The sequence below is a fragment of the Giraffa tippelskirchi genome, chromosome 4, assembly GCF_054371585.1.
Source record: "Giraffa tippelskirchi isolate mGirTip1 chromosome 4, T2T-mGirTip1v1.2.pri, whole genome shotgun sequence".
In the NCBI taxonomy this organism is placed as follows: Eukaryota; Metazoa; Chordata; class Mammalia; order Artiodactyla; family Giraffidae; genus Giraffa; species Giraffa tippelskirchi.
The window spans coordinates 77,258,174-77,283,834 of NC_137278.1; the positions used below are offsets into that span (position 1 = coordinate 77,258,174).

Below are 25,661 nucleotides of genomic sequence, written 5' to 3' on the forward strand. Positions count from 1 at the left end.
GTCAGAGCTATGGTTTTTCCAGTAGTCATGTATGGATGAGAGAGTTGGACCATAAAGAAGGCTGAGCACTGAAGTATTGATGCCTTCAAATTGTGGTGCTGGAGAAGACTCTTGAGAGTCCCTTGGACTGCAAGGAGATCCAACCAGTCCATCCTAAAGGAAATCAGCCCTGAATATTCATTGGAAGAACTGATGCTGAAGCTGAAGCTCCAACACTTTGGCCACTTGATGCGAAAAGCCAACTCACTGGAAAATACCCTGATGCTGGGAAAGATTGAGGGAAGGAGGAGAAAGGGGGTGGGTGACTGAGGCTGAGATGGTTGGATGGCATCACTGACTCAATGGACATGAATCTGAGCAAACTCGGGGAAATAGTGAAGGAGAGGAAGCCTGGCATGCTGCAGTTCATGGGATTGCAAAGAGTTGGACACGACTTAGCAACTGAACAAAAACATACATTAACTTAGTTGACTGCCATAGCAGTAAGCGGTAAACAAGACATGTAATATTGCTCCTCATGAGGGAAGTTTGGGAAGGTTACATGATTTGCCCAAGGTCACATGCCTAGTGGTAACGGAATTGGAACCAGGAACAGGGCCTCTTGCTTCCAAGATCGTTGCCTGTCTCTGCTATCAGTTACTGCCTGTCTAGCTCTTTCTTTTGCAGCAGTCCTGGGCCATCTCAGGAGTAGGATTCAGAGAACTAGCTCAGTTCTCCAGAGTCCTCCCCATCCCCAGGCAAAGTCTGGTCCTCATGAATTTCATGTTGGAAATGGTATGATGTTACATTCTACCACTTCCATGCCAAGCATGAGCTATTTCTGGGTTGTATGTTTTCCAGAACCTCAAAGGCTGTGCAGCCTCTGACAGTGTTTCGAGCAGCCAACCTTGATTTATCCTGTGCATCCACCTGGTTGCAAAGTGAAGCCTCGATCCCGGGCCCCAGAAGGAAGGTGGCATCTACTGAAAATGGCTCTGCTGGAGAAGGAAAAGTCAGGATCTGTCAGTGTTGGGATTTGGCTCGATATCTGTCTATTTATGTATTTCTTCTACATTGGCAAATAGAAGCTTGGATAAATATCTTTATTTTTTTTAATTTTTTTTTTTTTGTTTAAAAATTTATTGGAATATCTTTAAATCCTCTTAGGGATTTTGCAGATTTTGCATTAGTGAGTGAGAGCAGTTGCATACATTGGCACTCTGCTAGATTTCTTAATGTTCAGAAAGTTAAGTAAAAATTTTGGTGACTAAATGGAAGAACCAGGAAGAGTTTATGTTGGCATGGGGATTGCTATTGCTCTCTTTGACTATAGAACTTGATCAGTTTACTTATTAAGTAGGAAACTAAAAAGAACATTGTAGTACATGTGCATTCAACAGACGTATCAGCACTTGAAATGTGCAAGGCATTGTGCTAGGCTTATAGGAAAAGAAGCTGCATGAAAAAAATACCACCTGCTCTCAAGGTACATGCCATCCACTGGGGAGACAGACACCTACACACATCACTGTTACCCAAGGCAGTTATGTTTTCAATCCCAGAAGGTGGTTGGAAATGCCAGGGGAATCATTTTTAATTATTTTTTAAGTTTAATTTTCTATTTCATTTTACATTTTAAAAAATAATTTTATTTATTTATTTTTGACTGTGCTAGGTCTTCATTGCTGCCCGGGATTTTTCTCTAGTTGTGGCAAGTGGGGACTACTCTCCAGTTGCAGTGCATGGGTTTCTCATTGTGGTAGCTTGTCTTCTTTCAGAGCACAGGCTCTAAGGCTCGCGGGCTTCAGTAGTTGCTCCTGGGCTCCAGAGCACAGGCTCAATAGTTGTGACATATGGGCTTCGGTGCTCCGCAGCATGTGGGATCTTCCCAGATCAAGGATTGAACCCGTGTCTCCTGCATCAGTAGGTGGAGTGTTTATCAGTGAGCCACCAGGGAAGCCCTATTTTACATTTTAAGTTAAAGTATAGTTGATTTATAATTAGTTTCTGCTTCTGCTATGCAGCAAAGTGATTCAGTTATACATATATATGCATTCTTTTTTGGATCATTTCCCATTATGGTTTATCCCAGGACATTGAATATAGTTCCCTGTGCTATACAGTGGGACCTTGTCATCTATCCATTTGTTTGTTTTTAGATTCCATATGTAAGTGAGATCATATGGTATTTGTCTTTCTCTGACTTATTCATGTAGTATAATACCCTCAACATTCATCCATGTTGTTGCAAATGGCAAGATTTCTTTTTTAATGGCTGAATATTATTGCATTGTGTATATGTGTATCTCTCACAGTTTATTTATCCATTTGATGAACATTGTGTGGTTTTCATATCTTGGCTACTATAGATAATGCTACTATGAACATGGGTGTGCACATATCTTTTCAAGTTAATGTTTTCATTTTCTTGTGATAATTACCCAGAAGTGGGATTGCTGGATCATATGGTAGTTGTACTTTTAATTTTTTGAGGAATCTCCATACTGTGTTCTACTGTGACTGCATCAATTTATTTTTCCACCATCAGTGCATGGGGGTGCCTCTTTCTCCTCATCCTTGGCTGCTGCTGCTGCTAAGTCGCTTCAGCCGTGTCCGACTCTGTGCGACCCTATAGACGGCAGCCCACCAGGCTCCGCCGTCCCTGGGATTCTCCAGGCAAGAATACTGGAGTGGGTTGCCATTTTCCTTCTCCAATGCATGAAAGGGAAAAGTGAAAGTGAAGTCGCTCAGTTGTGTCCGACTCTCAGCGGCCCCATGGACTGTAGCCTACCAGGCTCCTCCGTCCATGGGATTTTCCAGGCAAGAGCACTGGAGTGGGTTCCATCGCCTTCTCCCTCATCCTTGGCAACATTTGTTACTTCCCATTTCTTTGATAATAGCCCTTCTAACAGGTGTGGGGTGATATCTCACTGTGGATTTGATTTCCATTTCTCCAGTAATTAGTGATGTAGAGCACCTTTTCATGTATCTGCATGTCTTCTTTGGAAAAAAGTCTGTTCAGATCTTCTGCCCACATTTTAACTGGATTGTTTTGCCATTGAGTTATATGAGTTCTTTGTGTATTTTTGGATGTTAACCCTTTACCAGCTACATGATTTCCACATATTTTTTCCCCATTAGGTAGGTTGCATTTTCATTTGTTGCTGGTTTCCTTTGCCACTTACAAGCTTTTTAGCTTGATATAGTCTCATTTATTTTTGCTCTTGTTGCCTTTATTTCTGTTGTCAAACCCAAAAAATCATTACCAAGACTGGTGTTAAGGAGGTTATTGCCTGTGTTTCTTCTGGAGTTTTATAGTTTCAGGTGAGGGGTATTATTTTAATTATTATAATCACTAGAGGTCATCATATGGGCAGATCCAGAGATGCTGAGTGTCCTGCAGTCTTGGCAAGAATTCCATATAACAAACAACTGTCTGGCTCAAAAGGCTGAGAGTGCCTTGAGTGAGGATTTGGAAAAAGAACAAGCACAGGACTAGGTGGAGAGGCCAAAGCTTCCGGGGCGAGGACGCTTACAGGTGGTGGGGTTCTGACAGGTGCTGATGAGCCAGGGATATTTTATGTGGAGGGACAAGGTGAGCCAAGGCCAAGAACACACCAGGGTATGCCTTCTCAGAATGACAAGCAGTTCATGGTCTGGGGAGTAGAAATAAGACTGGAAATATATGATAGGTCATAAAGTGCCATGCTAAGAAATCTGGATTTTATTTTCTGGGGGGTGAGTAGGTTCTGGAAAGAAGTTCATGAATGAGATAGGAACAAGAGCAACATTGTGCTTAGGAAAGTTGAATCTGGGTGTGGTGTGTGGATGGGGTGGAGAAGTCACTCCATCACTTCTGGGGTCTGTGGCTCTGGGCAGCTTTACATCTCCTGTCCTGGCTGGGTTTTCTCCTCTGCAATATACCCAGCATGCAAACTGTCCTAAGGCTTAATTAAATAGACACCATGTATGGGAAGCACCCAGCACACACTGCACAAGCCCAGTAAATGGTGGTTGTTGTTGTTTGTGGTTTGGGTTTCATTGGTTCCTGCCCCTACTGCTACCAGCTGGTGAAGCTGACCATCGATATGCAAAGTGATGCTTCTTGGCTCACAGGTGTGTGAGGGGTTATGGGAGGAACAGTTCTGGTCGTTTCCCCTTGACCTTCCTTCCCACTGGGGAACAAGGAGAGGCCAAGCTGGAGTCCAGACCCATCCCTGTCCCCAAATGGGCCATCAGGATGGAGCACTCGGTGGGACAAACCTCAGAGTCAACTTGCTGGGCACTCTTGACTCCAAAAGATGAGATTCAGACCAGAGGGGGATGGGCCTGGTGTCACGCAGTGGGGCAGTGTGATCAGAGTTGGGACAGACCCGGATGTTGGAATCCCAGCCCCTGCCTCCCTGCACTCTCCCACGGGTGAGGAGAGAGGGAAGGCTTGGCCCTGGCCCCTCCCTACTCTACACTTGTGTCTGGGAAGGCGAGAAGGGCCTAAACAGGAAGGTGGATGTGGGGTGGGGGTTAGGGAGGGGTCTTGAGTCAGAGGAAGCAAGAACGTGAGAGGGAGGCCCTCTCCTCTGAGACTCCCCATGGCTCCCAATTGTTAGTCAGGTTCAGGCTCCCCAGTGTGGCCTCCAATGGCCTGCAGCCACAGACACAGCCCATCTCTCCCTGCTCCTCTGCACCTCCCACCTTGAAGCCCTCCTGCACTTGGCTGCATCCTATTCCGGGTCACCTTCTTTCCCCTGCTGAAATCCTGCCCCTCTTTCTCAGTCCCGCTCAGATGCTCAGCCTCCGTGAATTCTCCCCGGTCCCTGCCTCAGGAAGAGCGCCCTCTGCTGCCTCAGTGTTCAGCCTTGCGTCACAGCCAGTTGACTGGCACCTACCATTGTCTCTGGGGCCATTCGTTCCTTGAGGGTAAAGACTGTGTCTTCCGTCAGCATCTTTAAGCGGGTGACACTTGTGACATTCCTTTTAGCATCCTCAGGGCCAGACTCAGCATCTTGCATATCGTCGGTCATGATAAATACATCTTCCCTGGGATTACATTCTTCTCTCCTCCTGCGTCTGAAGCTTAGTAACTGGCCAGCAAGTCTTTGCTGAATTGATTTGAAGAGGCATTGAGGAAAGACTAGCGTGAGAGAGGCATTTTTTCCTCCAATTTCTTACAAGAAATAGCCCAGGCCTGAAGTTATAAATGACACATGGGCCCCGCTGATGGCCCATGTGTCCCAGCTTCCTGCAGCGGCAGTAGCAGCCTTACTAATGACCACACTCCAGAAACTGGTGAGCCTGGCGCCCTGCAGAGCTAGGGGGAGGCAGGTGGGCAGGAGAGGGGAAGGGAAGCTGGAGCATTTTGACAAACGCTTCCAGCATTCTTCTCATAAAGCCAGTAATAGAATCGTTAATGCTGGTTTTTAATTTAGACAGTCATTTTCACCTGAGCAATTCTAGGGTTTATTGACCAGTAAGCTGATGGCTTGGGAGGTTGCTTTAATAACTTTATTTTTGCAAAATGAAAGAAAACAGCCCCAAAGAACTAGGTGGTGTTTGGACAACTGCAAGGTATGTTCAGAGTCAAACCAGAACTGGAGAAGCAACTCCCGACTCCCGGTTACAGCAAACCCACATTGCTGCTCTGGTCTGGAAGTCTTGGAGTTGTCCATATAGTTAAGAACTAAGAAATACTGTGCTGTGGCTTGTAGCAAATTCTCAGGCCTTTGCACGTCCCCAGGGCTGTCTCTAGAGAGTCCCTAAGGAGGAAGAGTCTAGGAGGGCGGCAGACTGACCTGCAGCGGAACTCTGTGTGTGGTCCTCACCCCAAGGTGTCAGGCCTGCCAGCGCTTCGGGTGGGGCTTCCATTGCTGGGAAAGCACAGTCCATTTCCAGCCCTTCGCTGATTTCCCTTGTACCACCAGCTGGGCTGGCTTCTGAAACCCCGAGAGTTAGTGTGGGCTTGGGTGGCAGCCTGTTTATATGACTAATTGGCTCTGTGCTGGAGAAAAGAAATGGGCTTAGGTCACAGAAGCTGTCTTGGGTCACCAAGATGTGACTAGAGACCAGAGAACGGGCTGGAGGCTGGGGAAGGGATGTGGGTATGGCTTCTAGTCTTCCTTCTCTAAGGACAGGTACATGGCAATGACAGACCCATTGAAGCTTACCTTTATAGTATTTTTTCTTTTTCCTGGCTGCACTGTGTGGCATGTGGAATCTTAGTTCCCTGACCAGAGATCAAATTCGTACCCCTTGCATTGGAAGCTCGGAGTCTTAACCACTGGACTGCCCGGGAAGTCCTTGAAATTGGCCTTTAAATACCATCTCTTGATTTCCAGGCCAAACTGGCCTCTTCCACTTGCAAAGCTTACCACAGACTGCAGCTGCATAGCTCAAGGCTGTTGGGAAAAGTCATTTGTTCTTAAAAAATAAAAATCCTTTTTTTGAAGAACTGCTGTGCATCCCACCACCCAGCGCGTGTGTCATGGAACAAACACGGGTCTTTTGGGCTCTGTTTCAGGCCATTAACTTAATGGATCTGGTTCTTGGAAGCTGTGCTGAGGACAAGAGTCACCCTGTTACATAAACATATTCATCTGGCGAAAAAGCGTGTGTTATTGTTTTTAGTAATGGTTGTTTGAAGTTAATGTGTGTGTGTGTGTGTGTGTGTTTTCCTCTTTATTATTGTGAATATTACTTGGGCTCCTATGGAAAAATGGTAACAACTCCAAGAAACTCAAAGAACAACAGAATTTCCTTTCCTCCCAATCAGATTGGGTAATATAATCGTCTTGCACAAGTTGAGGACTGGTACCCAGCCATCTCTGCTGAGAAGATAATTAGGAGATAATGTCAGTGGCAGAGAAAGTTGTCAGAGCAGAGTGGTCTCCTGCCGCTCGCTCTCAGAGTGCTGAGTGTAGATGCCAGGAGGGTGGGGGGAGCCAAATCCTTAGTGGAAGAAAATCTGGAGGAAGAGCCAACCATTCTTTTGCAGTAATATTCTGCCTGTGGCATTTTGTACCAAATGCCCATCTAGCCCCCACCACTTGAATTGCCTTACGTGGATATGCGCAGAGCGGGAAATTACTGGTTATTACAATGCACAGCTAAGAAAAGGAGGCAGGTAGTTGAATCTAACTCACTAAAGAGGCAATTTTGTGCTGTAGCTTAACTTCTAGATGCTAAATACTTTGCACTTAGTGCTCATCCCCTGAAAACTGAATGCCAATTGTTTTTGCAAGATAGATTGCACAGTGAATGGGCAGAATGGTGGGCAGTCAGGGAACAGTTGGCAGGGGACCTCAGGCCCAGGTTCTAGCCTGTGTTAGTGGGGTGGCCTTATCCCCTGGCCCACAGCAAGAGGGACACAGGCTTGATAGGGACCAGGGCCTGTGAAGCAGTCTTTGTGATGAGACTCTAGGTCCAAATTTAGATTTGCCAACGTAAACAAAAATGCAACCCTCCTTCCACTGTGACATGGCAGTAGAGCATTCTGGAATGTATGTGTGTGTGTGTGAGAGAGAGAGAGAGAGAGAGATGCTTATTTATGGAAGCACTGTGTTCCTTAAGGTTTTGGACAGAATATGATCCCCGTCTTTCTAAATTTGGGCAGTCATCAGCAGCAGCAGAGGGCACTTGGCTCTGACTCCGGTGCTTCCTGGTGTGGGTGGCGCAATTATTTGCTCCCATCCTCCTTCTGTTTCCTCCCCACCCTATGTGTTCCATTTCAGAGGTGGTCAGACAGCATCAGAGGCATCACACAGTTTATTCCCTCTGGGAAAGGTAATTCGCATCTAACCTTGGACTGAGTACTTAGTACAGTCCCTGGCCCATAGGAATATTCCTTTACAACAGTTTGTGGGGTGAATAAGTGAAAAAAAGTTTCTCATATTCCTTTTCTTTCTCTTCAAGAAACTAGACAGGAGGACTTCCCTGTTTGTCCAGAGGTTTAGACTCTGTGCTTCCACTGCAGGGGACACAGGTTCTCTCCCTGGTCAGTGAACTAGGATCCCACAAGCTGTTCTGTGTGGCCAAGAAAGAGAAAGAAACTAGACAGGAAAGGGGTCTCCAGGGCCTTCAGGCTGTGATGCTGCTGGTTTGATTCATGAAACCCTTATCCCCTCAAATCCAGGTGTCCTTGGGGAGAGCTGTCATCCTGATTTGAACCTGAGAGCGACCACAGGGACTCCTGGTAGGGACTGGCTATCTTGTCACCATGGACCCCAAGGGGACCCACAGAGCCTGGCAGCTCACTCAAGTTCTTCACACTCAGAAGGTCCTGTCACTGATGACAGCTAGTGTTTTTGTTTTTGTTTTTTGGTGGCCTTTTCTTTCATAGCCCAACACTCCAGAATCAAGGAGTGAATGCAGATATTCACACAGACAATTCCCAGGGTAAAATATTGTCTAAAAACAATCAGATAAAACCAAAATTAATTATAGCAAGAAAATACAAGAAAAAAGTTTATCCTAACAGAATGAACTCGATGAATTTATAATTACTGGTATTTATTTTCTTTTCAGAAGAGTCAATTGATGATCAGAGATAGACTCTGAGGAAGTATGATGGGAAATACTTCCCATATACTGATAAATGTATAAAGATTGTGGCTAGTAAGGGCGGTGAGAGAAAGAGAATTTTAAAGTCAGAAATGCTAGAGGAATGTTTTCTGTGTATATGTATCAGACTAGGAGAATCGAGATGGCAGCTGCCTTGGAGGCTGAAAACTGCTCACTCTCAAAGACCTAACTGTAGAGTAGTATCTTGAGGGGATGGAGAAGACTTATTTCCTATAGTATTTTTCACAAAAGGAAATATTCCTCTTTTAAAATTTTTATTTGTTTATTGAAAAAATTGTTAATTGAAGTATAGTTGATTTACAATGTTGTGGTAATTACTGCTGTACTGATTCAGTTATACATGTATACACATATTTTTTCATATTCTTTCCCAGTATGGTTTATCAGAGGATATTGAATATATTTCTTTGTGCTATACGGTATGACCTTGTTGTTTACCCATTCTATATATGATTGCTGACACCTGCTCATCCCAACCTTCCACTCCACTTCTCCCTGAACCCTGTTCCATTGGCAACCCCCAATCTGTTCTCTATGTCTGTGATTCTGTTTCATAGATAGGTTCATTTGTGTCATATTTAGGTCCCACGTATAAGTGATATCATATGGTATTTGTCTTTCTCTTTATGACTTACTTCATTTAGTATGATAATCTCTAGGTCCATCCATGTTGCTACAAATGGCATTATTTTGTTCTTTTTATGGCTGAGTAGTATTCCATTGTATATATGTATCACATCTTATTTATCCATTCATCTGTCAGTGGACATTTAGGTTGATTTCTGTGTCGTGGCTGTTGTGAATAGTGCTGCTATGAACCCTGGGGTTCGTGTATCTTTTTGAGTTATAGTTTTGTCTGGATATATGCACAGGGGTGGAATTGCTGGATCATATGGTAATTCTATTTTTAGTTTTCTGTGGAACCTCTATATAGTTTTCCCTAGTGGCTGTACCAACTGATTAATGCGTTCCCACCAACAGTGTAGGAGAGTTCTGTTTTCTCTACTTTCTCTTCCTCTTCCTATTTGTAGACTTAAAAAAAAAAACCTTTTTATTTTATATTGTAGTCTTTTTAATGATGGCCGTTCTGACTGGTGTGGAAATATTCCTCTTTTAAATAAAGTTCCATAAACTTTTAAAATATTACAATATCTGCAAGGAGGAGTTAAAGTTGCAGGCATTGCCCCTTGGATCCATCACACCAGAGCGAAGAAGGCATACCACGCTGACCCGGAAGACGCCGAGTGGACCACCCAGAAGGACCCCACCTACCCTCGGGAAACCAAGATCATTCTGAAGAGGAAGAAGACAATAAGGTTCCAGACGAGCCCTCTCTAGGATGGAGCTGGGTAAACGACTCCTGCTACTCGGCCTCACCAATGCAGTTCTGAACCTGACCACTCTTCCTGCACAGGACAACGTCTTCATCTCATGGGCACATTCCTACGCGGACTTCCACAATTCCTCCAACTGTTGGGTATGTGGGGCTATGCCCCTGTCAGTTATGGACGGACTCCCCTGGTGGGTGTCACCACTTCGTTATGAAGACTTTATACCACTGTGCTCCTTCTTGGAACAACAGAAGGGAACTTTCCTTTCTCTCACCAATCATAACCTTTCTTTGCTCTCCTGGTGTAAGAAAAGGCCATCAATGGGCCAGGGACATGGGGTTACATTTAATATGAACACTAGTCTTACGGAGGTAACAAGAGCTTATACCTCATATATGAAAAATAAAAAAGAGAAGGGCTCCCTTACAAAAGGGGGATAGGCCTCCCGGTACCTTGAGCAATACTTCCAGGTCTGGGATGAATATTTCTGGATGACTCCTGAGAAAGGACAGTTGATTGTTCCCGCTACTATTTGCTGGGAACAAAAAGAACACAAAGTTGGATTTGGAGACCGCCACCTAGACCCAAAAGAATTAAAATATATGGGTCATTTGTCTCCTGAACAATGTAAACAAATCATAGACGTTGCCTATCACCCCAATCAGTTGGTTCAGTGGCCCGGTTCTGACTGGAAATATAATCCTGGAATCCGTTGGGTAGCCCCCAACGGGACCCAGTGGCTCTGTGGGCTTAACTTATGGCCATGGTTACCAATTGGCTGGGTAGGGCGTTGCACACTGGGATTTACTTTCGCCCATGGCAGTATTAAGCCTAGCCTACATCAACCTCCAGTAAACCTGCCCTATCTGCACGCAAGATGGACAAGATCTATGTTCCAATGGTATGACTATCTTGCTGCCTTGTTTGTACCCTCTGTAGGGACAACTGATATCATGATTAAGGTGGAGGCCTTAACTAATTTCACTAAACAGGCCCCCTTAGACAGTACAAAAGCCATTCAAGCCTTGAACGAAGAACAAATTCAGATGAGGAGGGCAGTAATTCAAAATAGGATGGCATTAGACATACTCACAGCAGCCCAGGGAGGGACTTGCGCCATAATTAAAGTCGAATGTTGTGTATACATCCCTGACCTGTCTAAAAATGTATCTACTGCCTTGGAAGATATGCAAAATCAAGTGAAAGCCATGTCTGATGAAAATATTCCCTTTTGGACTTCGGTCCTGTCCTGGGTAAAGGGAGATTGGTGGAAAACTGTTGTTACTGTTGTCATAATAGTTCTAATCATACTGCTTTGTGGGCCCTGCTTCTTACAATGTCTTGTGAGCTTTGTAACCCAGAGGTTGATAGCCTTCTCTCATGTGGGTGGCCAGAGGGCTCAATGAATGATGCTTGTTACGGAAACTAGGAGCATCAAGAGGGGGGAATGAAGAAGGAATTCATAGGGCCTGGACTCCATCTTAGGCCTGTTCGTGCTGATTATGCTCGGCCACCACTCTAGTGGACTCTGAACTCTGTGCTTAGTGCCTGTGGAAATGACAATAGAAGGAAAAGACCCCCTCCGGACAGGTCATAAATTCTTATCTGTAACCTCAGGCTTATTGATTATTGACTGTTTGGAATGTAACCTCAGGCTTATTGATTATTGACTGTTTGAACACATAACACATGAATGATGGAGTTATTGTGATTGTATTTACCTTTCCTTTGTTTATGTAAGTCACAAGGAAGTTGGGTGGTGGGTTCAGACACGTATACATGGGGTATAAAAGATTTTCACAAATGCTGGTCAGGGTCCTTGGCTAAGAGGATACTCTGCCTTGGGCCCGCCGGTGTAATAAACTGCACTTCACTATCTGCAAAATAAATAAATAAATAAATAAATAAAATAAAATGAATATTACAAAAGTAAATAAAATCAAAGGTGAACATCCATATAATCTCACCTTATAGTAATAATCACGTTGAACAGACAACATTTGTCCTGCCATATCCCTTCAGGGCCCCTTTCAGGTCACCTCTAAAGAGTTCTCATGCATAGCCCCAGCAAGGGCAATGAATGTTTCTGTGGGTGCATTTCTATGGGGGCAATTCTGAGGGGCCCCCAGGAGGTTGGCCCTCGATGCCCACAGCACCCATCAACACATTCTTACATGGCTTTAATCCTTTGCCGTCTTACTGCGCCGCTCCCTCTCAGTGCTTCCTCAATCAAGTGCTTGCACCCAAGTCCTTGCTTCAGCGTGTGCTTGGGGAACCCTACCACACTCACACGTACCGCTCAGATTTACACTACCTGCACCCAGGACCCAGGGAGGGGCTATGATTTGGGGTGCTCCTGCCCTTCCACCTCACTCTTCTCTTGAGCCTCTCTGCTCTGCTCCTGTTGCTGCTCAGAAATCTAGTCCAGAGTCCATCTCTCTTCCCAGCGAGTCACATTCTTACCTAACACATCTCTTGTTGTTTATTTCCATAATATAAATATGTTGTTAAAGGGACACCTTAATTTACAATTCAATACGTATCCAATCAGCATTTGCTCAAGCGCTGTGAGTCAATCATCACTGTGTCAAGCACAGGGCAGACTTGAGATAAATAGCTGTTGTCTGTATCCTCCGAGCAGGGGAGTAGGGAGACAGAGACAGACCTTTGTGAAATAGTTACAATACAGAATGCCAAGTACTGTCCTACAGATGGGGGAAGGAAGTTGGTTTTGGAGTTAGGAACTCAGAATGCCTTTTGCCATAAAAACAATGTAATATGTGATGGTTGTCAGGCAGGTGTAATAGGTTGAATAATGGCTCCCTGAAGATGTCCATATCCTAATCCCTTGAACCTGTGAATATGTTACTTCATATGGTAAATGAGACTGCAGACGTGATTAGATTATCACTCTTGAGATGGGGAGATTTATCCTGGCTTGGACAAGTGGGCCCCATGTAACACATTGTAAGCAAGAGGCAGAAACGTCAGAGTCTCAGAGACTTAGACTTAGTCTCACAGACTTCTGTGGGGAAGGATGGGAGGAAAAGTTAATTAAGGAGTTTGGGATGGACATGTTCACACTGCTATATTTAAAAGAGATAACCAACAAGGACCTACTGTATAGCACAAGGAACTCTGGTCAATGTTATGTGGCAGCCTGGATGGAGGGAGAGTTTGGAGGAGAGTGGATACTATGTATATGTATGGCTGAGTCCCTTTGCTGTCCACCTGAAACTATCACAACATTGTTAACTGGCTATGAAAGTGAAAGTTTCTCAATCTTGTCAACTCTTTGTGACTCCATGGACTATACAATCGATGGAATTCTCTAGGCCAGAATACTGGAATAGGTAGCCTTTCCCTTCTCCAGGGGATCTTCCCAATCCAGGGATCGAACCCAGGTCTCCCGCATTGTGGGTGGATTCTTTACCAGCTGAGCTACAAGGGAAGCCCAAGAGTATTGGAATGGGTCATCTATCTCTTCTCCAGCGGCTCTTCCTGACCCAGGAATCGAACTAGGATCTCCTGAATTGCAGGCGGATTCTTTACCAACTGAGCTATGAGGGAATCCCCTAAATTGGCTATACACCAATACAAAATAAAAAGTTTAATAATAAAGAGAAAAAGAAAAGTCATAGTTAGAGAGTGATTTAAAGAAAGATTTAAAGAAAGGCTGCTGAACTAAAGCCTTGCTGTTAGTTTTAAAGAGAAAGGAAGGGACCATGAACACGGGAATGAAGTCATCCTTGAGAATCTGGAAAAGGAACCAGTCCTGCCACCAACAATGTCTTCAGTTCAGTGAAAGTAATTTTGGACTTCTGGCCTCCAGAATTATAAGAGAGTAAATCTGTATTGTTTGAAGACACTAAAGTTGTGGTCATTTTCTACAGCAGCAATAGGAAACAAATACATCAGGTTAATAAAAATCTGTTACTAGATAAAAATACAGAATGCGTGCGGGCATGCTAAGTTGCTTCAGTCATGTCCGACTGTTCTCAACCCCATGGACTGTAGCCTGCCAGGCTCCTCTGTTCATTGGATTCTCCACGTTCCCATGCCCTTCTCCAAGGGATCTTCCAGATCCAGTGATTGAACCTGCGTCTCCTGCAGCTCCCATATTGCAGGCAATTTCTTTACTGCTAAGCCCTGGGGAAGCCCTCAAAAACATAGTATACCTAGTTCAATTTGAATTTCAGATAAACAATGAATAATTTAAAAAAATGGTTTTGGATAAAAGTATGTCCCATGCAATACTTGGAACATACTTATATGGAAAAATTATTTGTTATTTCTGAACTTCAAATTTAACAGAGTGTTTCATATTACCATTTGTTAAACCTGGCGACCCTACCAGTAGCTGAATTGGGCAACGGCCGCATCAAGGGTGACCCTGAGTCCCAGGCCTCCTAGGACCCTCCTCAGGTTCTCAGTCATTTGAAAATGAAGCCCTTCTGATCCTCCATTACGGCGTGTCCTGGTCCTCTAAGCCCAGCCACAGAGCGGCCCTGAGGGTGAAAAAAGGGAGGTCTGGATGGTGAGCAACGGCCCCCAGAGGCACAGCTGTGGCAAACGCAGGTCCTTTCGGGGTCAGCCCTGTTGTGGTTTAGTCACTAAGTCGTGTCTGACTCTTTGTGACCTCAAGGACTGTAGCCTGCCAGGCTCCTCTCTCCATGGGATTTTCCAGGCAAGAATGCTGGAGTGGGTTGCCATTTCCTTCTCCAAGGGATCTTCCTAACCCAGGGATAGGAACTGCATTGACCAGGGAGGGCCATAAAATCATTATATTAATATTTTAGTATTTTGGTAAAAATAAGTATCTTCTCATCTATATCTATATCTCATCAAATTCTTTAATGAACATGTATTACTTTTGAAGTCAAGGCAAAAACGTTATTATATTTCTAATATAATAGAAATATTATAATTTTTGTAATAATCATTTGAGTTTCCCTGAACTTGTGCCTCATTTCCTGCCAGGCCACATCCTATAGTGCCAGCACTGCCCTGGCTCGCTTCATCTTAAGCCTTGCACCATGCTGTCCCCAGGGCCTGGAGTACTATCTGACTCCTTCCTCAACACACCCATTTAACACACCCATTAACACGCTCTCTTCATCCTTCAAGGTCAGCTCAGGACCCACTCATCACTGCTGCGACACCTCCAGGGGAGGCTTCCAAACTATGGCAGACTCTGGGAGATCTCGTCTCAAAAAGTACCTAGATCACATCCACACACACGCACTTTCACACAATTGTTAAGCCCACTGTGGTACCCTCACCGTGTTTGGTGTGAGTGGCAGCAAGACTGTAAAGGTCATGAAAACGGGCGTATGTCTTCCTCCGCTGTGGTCTTAGCTTTGGCCTCCTAGCTGACCCTAGGGCAGGCGGAGCCATAGAGCCATTTCTGTCGTGCCTTTGCCAAGTAGGATACAACGGAGCACTAGAAGGGTTTCAGTTCAAATGTTTATGGATTGTAGCTCTTGGTCTGTGTTCCATGAAACAAATGACTTATGAAATTCAACATAAATGCACATGTTACTAAGGTTGTTTTTTAAAAATATTTTTCTTTTTTTTACAAAAGCAACACATTATAGAAATATTGAGAAACAGAAAAACACAAAAGTAGGACACCTGTAATTTCACATACACACACCTCCATCCTCCCTTCTCATGGAACATATAAAGTAAATTAGAAAAGTTCTTCCCCCTGTCCCAGAGCTAAACCCTGTGAGTTAATGATTTGACACAAAGCAGACGCATTTTGTTTCTATGTTTATACTAAATGTAATATCTCTCCATATTCACCTATCTATCTATCTATCTATCTATCTATCTATCATCTTGATAGAAATACAAGCTTGTTTTGTGCCCCGAACCCAGGGAGTTTCTGCTATGCTCTCTCTTTTATATTTGCTATCAAAAACTCTGTGGAACATGAAAGTATGCTCAACATCACTAGTCATTAGGACAATGAAAATCAAAACCACAACGGAATACAACTTCATGCTAATTAGGATGGCTATTAAGAAAAAACACCAGAAAATGAGTGTTGGTGAGGACGTGGAGTAATTGCAACCATGTGCGTTGCTGGTGAGATTGTAAAATGGTGCAGTCGCAGTGGAAAACAATAGGATGATGCCTCAAGAAATTAAATGCAATTACCACATGATCCAGTAATTCCACTTATGAGTATATACTCAAAAGAATTGGAAGCCAAGTGTTGAAGAGACATTTGTACACCCTTGTTCATAGCAGCATTATTCATAATAACTGAAAGACAGGAGTCTCCACTCATGGATGAATGGATGGATTAAATGTGATATATACATACAACGGAATTATTATTCAGTCTTAAAGGAAAGACATTTTGATACAGGCTACAGCGTGGATGAGCCTTGAAGACATTTTTCTAAGTAAAATAAACCAGTCACAAAATACAAATATAGTACAATTCCTCTCATACGAGGTTCCTAGAGTAGTCAAACTCTTAGTGACAGAAAGTAGAAAGGTGGCTGCCAAGTGGAATGGGAAATTATTGTTTAATGACTACACAGTTTCAGTTGGGGAAGGTGAACAAGTTCCAAAGAAGGACAATGGTGATGGTTGTCCAATGATGTGAATGTATATTTAATGCCATAGAACTGTACACTTAAAAATGGTTAAAATGCTAAAATTTATGTTGAGTATATTTTACCCTCTCTGTTTTCTCTCCAGCACCCCCATGGCCACACACAAAGCTTTGTGAAGAAGTCAAGGGTGGTCTATTCCACAAAGGAGTGCAACTGTTCTAGTAATAACACCTACCATCTTTCAGTCATCAGTTTGTGCCAGGTACCTAAGTAAACACTTTATATGCACTCTTTTATTTTCTTCTCTCAATAACCCTGAGGTAGGTACTACTATTATCTTCATTGTACAGAGCAGGAAACTGAGGCATGAAAAGGTCTAAGGGACTTGTGCCAAATCTACAGCTTAAGAAGGTATAGTCAGGACTGGAACCGAGGGTGGTTGGCTGCAGAGCCTGATCACGATACACCCTCCTTCTGCATCCTTCCTTCCTGCCTGCGTGCTCAGTTGCTCAGTCATGTCTGACTCTTTTCGACCCCATGGACTGTAGCCTGTCAGGTTTCTCTGTCCAGTGAGATTTCCCAGGCAAGAATACAAGAGTGGGTTTCCCTACTTCAAAGGATCTTCCTGACCCAGGGATCCAACCTGCGTCTCCTGCATGGGCAAGCTGGTTCTTTACTGCTGCGCCTCTTGGGAAGCCCACACCCTGTTTCGAGTAAAAGACAAATCCATCCAGCGAATAGGCCATAACTCTTGCTAAATGCAGGTTATAAATGCAGGTTATGAAAAAGCACAGTGGAGTCTCGCACTTGTGTGTGTGTGTGTGTGTACTCAGTTGAGCACAGTGGAGTCTTGCATTCATGGGAAGTGGATAAATCCCATGCATCTGGACCAGTTGAGGGTTCCTGGTCCCCTCGCAGGGAATTTTCGGGCAGCGATGACTCTGGTTCCCTGAAATTTTCACAATGCACTGTATCACTACTGCTGTCCCACTTCTCCCCTGCACCCCACCCCCCACTTCCCTTAGAACCCACTGCCTTTATGACATGAAAAATGTACTGTAATGAGTCTACTGGCTAATTAATTAAAAGGGAAAAAATCCCAATCTTCAAATATGAAATGATTAATTACATAAGCATTAACACCTCTGCACACCCATAACGGCATGTCTTCAATTTAAAACTTTTCCAGCACATTATTTTCTGCCGACGTGTGTGTTTTCTGCCCATATAAGTCTGATTTCTCATACACCCCAGTCCATTTCACAGCAAATGGCCCCAAATGGTGTTTATCCTGCTCATTAGGAGCTTGTATCAATTAAGCAGGCCTGGCCAAGCTGCCGCTCAGGTCTGCTGTCTCTGGGGTTGGCAGGTCTGGGCTCTTCCCACCCAACAGCTGGCTGGGACATCCCGCTCTTCGCCAGACAGGACTCCCACCACTAAGGGCCCTTGGTGCTTTTCACAAGACCAGGGCAGGGCTCTGACATCAGACAGTGCTGTTGTGAGGTGCTTGCACTTTATGGAATTTTAAAAGCTTACTGTCTGGCTCAGATACCAGGCTCCAAGCTGTGGGCTGACTGGTTTCTTTCAGTTGTTTGTTTTTAACCAGAAGAGCCTCCACCGCCCCCCCGCCCCACCCCTTCTGCCAAGCCCATGCTTTGCTTGAGATGTCTTTGTTTCACCTCATTCATGCTTGACCTCTGTCTCCTGCAAGAGGCAAAGCCTGGGCTTCTGGGTCTGCTCCAAAAGGATTGCTAGGGGCTTGGCCTGTGGGTGGATAGCAGGTGTCCTGCCTCTTCCCTGGTGTCTGCTGTCTGTGGGCAGAGGCCACATCCCCTCTTTGGATTTGCCCAGGCCCAGGGGTACCACTCAAACCCACTGATGTGAGCTGGCTGCTGAACAACAATCAGTACAGTGAAACATTTCTTGGAGGAATGTTTTCATTTCACTAGTGGAAATGCTAAAAGGTAGTGAATTCCTGGATGGAGCGGTTGTCTAATTCAAAGTGGGGAATCGGACCTGTCATTAGCAATAGAACTTGCTTGTGCTTCTGACTAAAATTCATAACATGACGTTAGAAGCTTAGAGACAAAGCTCTGTGGCGCTGGGAGATGCAGGTATTAATGGTGGGCACATGCTGAGAATGACACTTCTATTTTCCAGAGGCATAAAGTGGTATTTTTTCCCACCGAAACTGAACGAGAAGCTATTACGGTTCAACATTTAGACACGCATTAAAGTACACTTTCAATACAAGTTGAAATTATGTTTTTACTCCCGTGGCCTGAATTCATTAGCAAATGAATTAGATTTGCTTCTTTTGGGGCTTGGACAAACAAGGAAAAACAAGGAAGTTTTTTTTTTTTAATTGAAATATAGTTGACAGGGAGATTGTTCTTATGTCTTCTTTCTCTTTCCCACCTTGAACCCCGTAAGCCTGTGCTATCCTACACCATAGCCACTAGCTGTATGTGTCTATCCAAATTAAAATCAAAAGGTTGTAAAAGTACAGATGAAGTTCTTCAGTTGCATTAGCCACTTCTTAAGTGCTCGATAGCCATACCTGGCCGGTCCAGACAAAGAACATTACCATCACTACCCAATGTTCTATTGGGCTGCTAATCTATCTTTATTATTAAAGTTAACTGTGCCTTTTTTGGTAGTATTTATTGATAGCATTTTTGTATCCTATATGTAATTTAAATAATAAGTCAGTGTTCCCCCACTAAATCTCCTCCTTTCCAAGCCCCACCACATGCACAGATCCCACCACCCTAACGTGATGGCTTCATGGCTCCATGAAGTTGTTTCTTCTTCACCTGGCCCTTTTTTCCCCCCTATTTTTGGGCCATGCCTCATGGTATGTGGGGTCTTGATTCCCCCACCGGAGATCGAACCCGTGTCCCCTGCAGTAGAAGCTTGGTATCTTCACCACTGGACCTCCAGGGACATCCCATGTGGCCCTGCCTAGAAATGAGAAGAACACAGTAAGCACTCCATGATTTTCTAAATCCTAGGTCTGCAAGCCCAGGGGAGCTGTCCTGTCCAATGGCCTGAGACCAGCATCTGTTCATCCCTTACTCAATTGCCTCACTGTGTCAGGGCCACTGTTGCTGTCCCACTTTCGAATGCCCCTGCAGACCCCAAGATCCTAATCAGCCTGATTATATCCATTTTCCCTGGGGGCCATCCCTTAATCAGTGGGACTGTGTCAAAAGTGGTGAAAACTTGACCTCAGGCAGGAGTTCAGGCAGAACTCCACTTGTGCCCATGAGGTCCTGCTGAATGGCTATGGACCTCCAGTGGCTGTCCACCCAGGTTACACATGGCTTCACCGAGGGAATTTCCCAGAAAGTGATTTCTTCACTGCAATCACTGTAAAAGCAGGTTTGGTCTTTTTGGCTTTGTTTTTAATTCTGAAGCACAAAATCATCACCAAGAGGAGCTGTGCTTGCATCATTTAACTTAGAATCCTAGCAGCCTGTTCATCCTGAAGCTTGCAGGATAAATGACACTTTTACAACCCACCGGAAATTAAGTGCTAGTTGACTGACAGCTCTACAGCTTCCTGGGAAAAGTCTGTGGCTGCTGCTCTCCATCTCTAATTTGATCAGCTCCTGGAGAGGGGCCGGATGGGGATGGACAGCCCCCAGCATTTCCAGGCCTGCTGGCCTGGTTAGCATTCCTGTGGCTAAGATGTTGACTGGGACACTGAACGTTGGCTGGACAGGGTCTCGGCTCAAGAGATAAACCTCTGCGGAGCCTCAGGGAGAGACTGATTAGAGAGCCCATGGAACCTAGAAAACTCCAGGACCTGCCTTGGCCTTGCTGCCCCATCTATATCCATTTCCGGGCCAGGGTGGGAGTTGCCCCTAGCGGTTTGTGTTGTGGATAATCTGAAAAGCTTTCCTCCTTAGTTGAGAGTCCTCTGGAAATTCAGCCCCATTAGCCTATTGCAAAGCACTAATGCTCTATTGTTTCTGAAAGAATCCTTGCAGTGAGAGCCGGCAAAGGAGAAATTATTACTGAACTAAGTTATTAGATCCGTTCCACAGAACATTTTTTAAAACCCAAGATAGTTTTCCTGAGAGAAAACGTAATGCGATTGCTTTACGCACCTGATGCCACCATTCTCTGCCTCTAGCAGCAAGCTTGCTGCCAAAAACAAGGGACGTCACAGTAAGGGGCCACAGAGCACGTGACTGGGGCAGGCCCCAGGCAGGACAATGGCCGAGAAGCCAAAAAACAACAAGAGAAGAAACAATGAAATGAGATCCACCCAGATGGTAAATGCAGCAGCAGAATTCAGAAACACACACACTCCCTCGAGGAGGGGGTGTAGCGGGGAGCTGCTGGCAGGTCTCTCTAGAGATGGATAGAAACTTCAGGGGGGCTAGGAAGACGGGGGCACTGACCGGGATTGTTATCCCCATGCTAAGTCTGAGAGGTACCCTTTGTTGTGTGCTGGATGCCAAGGTTGGGGAAGGGGTGTGTCAGAGAACAAGATTCATAGGATCTGGCAAAAGCTTGCTCCATCCTGTCTGCCCAGTAACAACCATAACTGCTACAGTTTAATGAGTGCTTACTGTGTTCTTGGAGAAGGAATTGGCAACCCACTCCAGTGTTCCTGCCTGGAGAATCCCATGGACAGAGGAGCCTGGCAGACTACTGTCCATGGGGTCACAAAGAGTTGGACATGACTGAGCGACTAAATCACCACCACCACTGTGTTCTAGGCATGCAGTCCTCACAAATTAGATATAATGCCCATTTTATAGATAGACAGAGGCACAGTGAAGTTGAGTGAAGAATCTTGTGGCGGGGGAGTAAACCTCCAATTAAACCCTGCTGATAATTAGCATCACAAGCCTTGCAGATCACTGGGCTAAGGAGATCCTCCTTGCACAATGATGGAGAAATGAAAAGTGACTTTTATGATTTGGGACAGTTGTTATGAGCTTGGGAAATAACATGCAGTATTCAAATTCAGTTGTTATCTGTGTTATTCATAATCCTAAATCACTTATTTTGACTGAGTAAATGGAATTGGTTGAGAGAGACATTGAATGGAACCTATTCTTTAAATTTGCGGAGATTTTCGTAATACTCTGAATGTTTCTTTTTAGTGAGTGTGGGAGAGCTGGGGACCGGGAGGAAGATGGGGAATTCAAAATCAAACATAGAAAAGATTGTCCATAAAAAAAGAAAACACGTCTAGAGATAATTGCTCCATAAACAAAACATGAGTGCACACAGCAATTTCATGTTCTCATTCCACCCACTCGGTTGTTCTTAATGATTCAAGAACAGAACTGCCTGGGCAGATTTACAGGCTCCACGTTTCTGACATCCGTGCCTGAAACAAGGCTGTGTCTGTTTGCAGAGCACTTGCTTCTGCTTTGGGAGAAAACACAAACACCTTGATTCAATTTTTCCCTTTATTATGATTTAAATGAAAATCGATGCGGTTAGTTTGCATCCGTGGGCTGTTGGGACCAAGAATAGGTATCAACAAAGGACAAGATAGCCTTGAAGTCTGGGGATTGAATGAGACGTGAAGATCACACAACTGTACGCCAAAAATCATGTCTTCTTCCGGTTCACCCCACTGTTAGAAAGCCAGCTTCAGCTGGAAACCTTTGGGTTTTTGGATTGGTGCTTTGGCAAATTCCTCTACTGGGTCAGAAAGCAGGGGTGTGGCTGGGAGTCCCAGGCTCAGGGCCCTGGGCCTCTTGACTCAGACCTTCTGGGCTCCTCAGCTGGAGTTTGCGGAATGTTATGCTGTTTTTGGCTCCTCTTCTTTTAAGGGGGAAATTGGCTTTCCTTGAGCTTCCCAGGTGGCTCAGTGGTAAAGAATCCGCCTGCCAATGCAGGAGACACAGATTTGATCCCTGGGTCAGGAAGATCCCTTGGAGAAGGAAATAGCAACCCACTCCAGTATTCCTGCCGGGAAAATTCCATGGACCGACAGGAGTCTGGTGGGCTATATAGTCCATGTGGTAGCAAAGAGTTGGACATGACTGGGCCACTGAGCACTGGTTTTTCATTAGACATTTTCCTCAGATTTATAACTTTCTCCTACTTTTCCCACCTGTGGCCTTGCTTCCCAGGCTATCATGGTGACAGTCAGAGGCCTGTCCATTTCTTAGAAGAAGAAGACCCAGGCTGACCTCCCCGGCCCTCCTCCCCAAGTCATTCTGGAATCCTGGAATCACCTGGCATGCTGTGCCCAGGTAGCAGTGAACACAGGTTGGTATTTTTGCTACTTAATAACACACTGATACTCCTGTGATTTAGAACCTTCATTTCACCTCTGAGATTCAGAGTGAGGAAGTAACCTTCCCAAGGTAACTGAGCTTGTCCGGAGAAAGAGCAGGGATTTAAACCTACGTGGGCTTCCCTGGTAGCTCAGGTGGTAAAAAATCTGCCTGCCAATGCACGAGACCTAGGTTCAATCCCTGGGTTTGGAAGATACCCTGGAGGAAGGCATGGCAACACACTCCAGTGTTCTTGCCTGGAGAATCCCATGGACAGAAGAGCCTGGTAGGACACAGTCCATGGGGTCACAAAGAGTCAGACATGATGGAACGATTAACACTAAGACTGGTATTACAGCCCATGTACCCGTCACCCTCCTCAGAAGGTGATTTGAAGTTAGGGTCATGATTTTGGGTTTCATGCACATCTCCATTATGTGAGAATCTGAGGTGGAAGGGGAGGCAAGTAAAATTATGGATTTGGCATTTCATTTTAACGCAGATGCTGAAAAGTTGGCTATATTTCCATGGGACACCAACTCCTCCCTTTGGCCTTCAAACTTTAAAGATAAATTCCATGTTTTTAGGGGCTGTTTTCATACTGGGTTCCACCTGACAGCTCTAGTCTGATTTCCCATGGCCTTTGCTATTCTTGGGGAAAGGAGAAAGGAAGAGGGGAAAACAAAAGAGAGAAGGGGGTGGCAGCTAAAGACTTGGAAAGATTTTTAGCTTAGTTCTTATTATAACCAAGTAACTTTACCAAACACTGAATCCAGTACACTTAAAATTCTAATGCTTTATATCATGCAAAATTGATTTTGTGGCTTGTATTGATTGGTGATTACAGATCCACTTTTAGTAGTTTTACTCAATATTATTTCCTATATAGGCTTTCATATATTTACAAAGTTTCTTTTAAGTTTTTAAGCACATATCATCTTTTAAAAAAATCTATTTATTATTGGTTGTGCTGGGTCTTCACTGCTGTGTGCAGGCTTTCTCTAGTTGAGCGGGGGCTGCTCTTCATTGCCGTGCAAGAGCTTCTCATTCATCACATACCATCTTATTTAACCCTTGCATTGTTGGTTGGTTGGTTGAATTGCTCAGTCCTGTCCAACTTTTTGTGACCCTATGGACTGTAGCCTGCCAGGCTCCTCTGTCCATGGGATTTCCCAGGCAAGGATACTGGAGTGGGTTGCCATTTCTCTCTCCAGGGGATCTTCCTGACCCCAGGGATCGAACCTGTGTCTCCTGCCTGGCAGGTGGATTCTTTACCACTGAGCCACCTGGGAATCCTTGTATACACCCTGTTAATTTGAAATTTTTGTTCTGTGGCCAGGAGAGGTTAAGGAATTAGCCTGAGGTTGCAAATCTAGTGCAGGGCTGGGAACTGGATATATTGGTTTCAGTGGCTATGGAGCATCCCATACTGGATAGAGTCAGATTTTTCTGAAGACAAAAAGTTCCACTATTTCAAAAGAAAATAATCAATCAACACTCACCTTCTTGAGACCAAGGTGTATGGTTCCTAATCTCCTCTCCTGCTTGGTCACCAGCTTTCATGTAATCAGGGCACTCATGTTAACAACCTGGCATGGCTGCTCGTTTCTCAAGGCAGTGTGTGGAGATGACGTCCCTCTTCCTTCCTTCCTCCTCCCTTCCTTCTTCCGTTTCCTTCTTTTCTCCAGCAGCTGTGTGAAGAACTGCTCTAATGTTAACTCTTACTTGTTTATTCACTCATTCATTCTTTTCCCCAAAAGCTTTGTGGAGAAGGAGCACTATAGTATTAATTCTAATGATCAGAATGGCCCTTGAGTGACGACGGTTCTTGTGGCTTAATACTTTTGGGGACTGTCGCTCAATAGGTTCCTCACATCTCCATAAGGGATGATTAAAGAATATTCTAAATGAATTGGTAGCTTAGGGTAGAAGTACATGGAAACATTTAAAAATTCTAGTTCTTGCACCATTTGGTAATTTTGTATCCTTTATCAGTGTATGTATGGACTTAACAAGAATCATACATGCCCACTGTAAAATATTCCAATACTGCAGACACATTTCAGGCAGATAGGAACTCCAGTCATTAGGGCCCACCCTCCGACCTCAACCTGGAGAAGGCCGCTGCTAACCTTTTCATTTTATGTATAAGACAACATTATATATGCTATATTTTTATAGATGATGTTCATGTAAATTTGCATGAATCTTGTTCTGGATCTCAACTTTTTTCTATGCATAATTAAGTGTATTTAAGATGATTTAAAATAAATTATGAGTCATATCTCAGTCTTTCTTCACCAGCGGAAAGAAATGTGATGTGTCAAAATTGGGTTAAATCCATAATCTCTGTGGATGTGCTTTTGACTTGCACATAAGGAAAATCATGCAGGCAAAAGTGAGGCAGCTTCACACACCATATTGACATTAAACAAGGAGAAGGTCAGAGCGGGGAGTTGATGTTAGTATGTTCATCCCAAACTGCAATAAAGCTGTCTCAGCAACTGCAATCCCAGCTGCTGCTCCCCACTTTTGGGTAAGAAATGCACCATTCAGACCTTCAGCTCCTTTGCTGTGAAAATACCATGATTTAACAAAGGTTTAATTGTTTTTCAACCGTATTGATATAATCTAGATTTCACGTTTCAAAGACAAACATAAAATTGCCATACCAGATAGGGCTTTACTTGACAAAAAGACTAAGAGATGACAGCTGAGATTTCTAATTCTGCCACATGAAAATTACTGAATAATTGCCCGAATGGTGTTATCATTCTGAAAATCATAAAGCACATGTAGCTTTTCATTTTGTTTTCCAGTATTTTACTGGGGATGTTTTCCTTGAGGATATCACTAGCAGTTTTAAATGCTAGGAAAATGTTTTCCCTCTACCTTCTTTTTTGCCAAAGAGAGGGTAGACTATTATAGTCTGTTTTCCACCAGGGAAACTT

At 44.3% G+C, this 25,661-nt stretch overlaps 1 long non-coding RNA gene across 1 annotated transcript; it reads left to right on the plus strand.

Annotated features, from left to right (window-relative positions):
- Nucleotides 1–7,449: 7,449 nt before the first annotated feature.
- On the plus strand, nucleotides 7,450–11,589 carry LOC145546095 (uncharacterized). The gene is made up of 2 exons (XR_014082496.1): nucleotides 7,450–7,755; nucleotides 9,621–11,589. It is a non-coding gene; the product is annotated as an uncharacterized LOC145546095 (long non-coding RNA).
- Nucleotides 11,590–25,661: the final 14,072 nt, after the last annotated feature.